The sequence below is a fragment of the Petaurus breviceps genome, unplaced genomic scaffold, assembly GCF_028583685.1.
Source record: "Petaurus breviceps papuanus isolate PSGF00001 unplaced genomic scaffold, PetGlider_PUasm1.0 90804, whole genome shotgun sequence".
NCBI lineage: Eukaryota > Metazoa > Chordata > Mammalia > Diprotodontia > Petauridae > Petaurus > Petaurus breviceps.
The window spans coordinates 13440427-13441976 of record NW_027187348.1 but is presented as its reverse complement, the minus strand read 5'-3'; the positions used below and the strand labels follow the sequence as shown (position 1 = coordinate 13441976).

General features: G+C 42.1%; 1 pseudogene; it reads left to right on the top strand.

The window, feature by feature from the left end:
• Positions 1 to 656: 656 nt before the first annotated feature.
• On the top strand, positions 657 to 1140 carry LOC138147722 (large ribosomal subunit protein uL15-like; annotated as a pseudogene).
• Positions 1141 to 1550: the final 410 nt, after the last annotated feature.

Here is a 1550-nt window from a genome sequence, read left to right as displayed (position 1 = left end):
GGGGGGAAGGAAGGAAGGAAGGAAGGAAGGAAGGAAGGAAGGAAGGAAGGAAGGAAGGAAGGAAGGAAGAGGAAGGGAAGAAGGAAGAAGACCTTAGGCCCAGACTTCTTTAAAAAAAATTTTTTTTTTGAGACTGGGTCTTCCTATCTTACTCCAGCTAGATTTGTAACATCCACTCAATATCCTGATCCCACTACTGATGGGAATGGAAGCTTTGACCCACTCTGTTTTCTACCCAGGCCAGTTCATCTCTTCCTTAAGCTCCAGATTAGCTTTAGCCTTATTGAAGCTTAGAATTCGAGTTTAATCAATCCACCACCCTCAGCCTGTCCATTAGCAAGAAGCCTATGTCACCACACCCATCCTGAGCCCAGAATTAAACAGGAAAACTGACTGAAGAGCCTTCAAGAAATTGCCAAAGTCTATAAATGACTCCATACTTCTAGAAACAACATATTTTAACTTTCTAACAAAGTTGTACAAACTACAAGTCATAGGACATTATGACTTGTCCTAATGACTTGTCCTTTAACACTCTAAAGTGTTAAAAATGAGTATGTCACAAAGGCAATGAAGAAATGTTTAGTAGATGTATACAGGCTGCAATATATAACAAATAAAGCACTTCGCTTTTCTCTTTTGCAGTGGCTTGCAAGATGCCCTCCTGACTAAGGAAGACACGGAAGCTCCAAGGACACGTCAGCCACAGCCACGGGCACATCGGCAAGCACCAACAGCACCCTGGAGGCTGCGGCAATGCCGGAGGGCTGCACCATCACCGGATCAACTTCAACAAATATCATCCAGGTTATTTTGGTAAAGTGGGTATGAGACATTTACCACTTGAAGAAAAACCAAAGCTACTGCCCAACTGTCAACCTTGATAAGCTGTGGACACTTGTCAGTGAGCAGACCAGGATTAATGCTGCCAAAAACAAGGAGGGCCTTGCCCCTATCATTGATGCTGTACGGTTGGGCTACTACAAAGTCCTAGGAAAAGGGAAACTCCCCAAGCAGCCAGTCATTGTGAAGGCAAAGTTCTTCAGCAGGCGAGCAGAGGAAAAAATCAAGGGCTTCGATGGAGCCTGTGTCCTTATGGCATAAACATCCAGCATTAGCAAATAAAACACTTCTTTGTTAAAAAAAATAAAAAAACAAATAAAGCACCTCAAGGAAAAATAATGACAGCTAATACTGATAAAGCTCTTTAAGATTCACAAAACACTTTATATGTATCATTTTGTTAGATGCTACAAAAACCCTGGGAGGCAGGTGCTATTATTATCCCATTTTACAGTTGAGTAACCAGAGGCAGACAGGGGTTAAGTGACTTGCCTAGGGTCAAAAAGCTAGTAACTGTGTAAGACTGGATTTGAATTCAATTCTTCCTGAGTGCAGGCTCAGTACCCTATCCACTGTGATACCTAGCTGTCTAAAGAATAAAAGAAGTCACACTGGATAGACAGGTAAGGATAGGTTAAGGTCTGTACTGTTGGAGGGAACATTCACATCAATGGCATCACTGACTCATTAAGTATTTGTGTTAATTC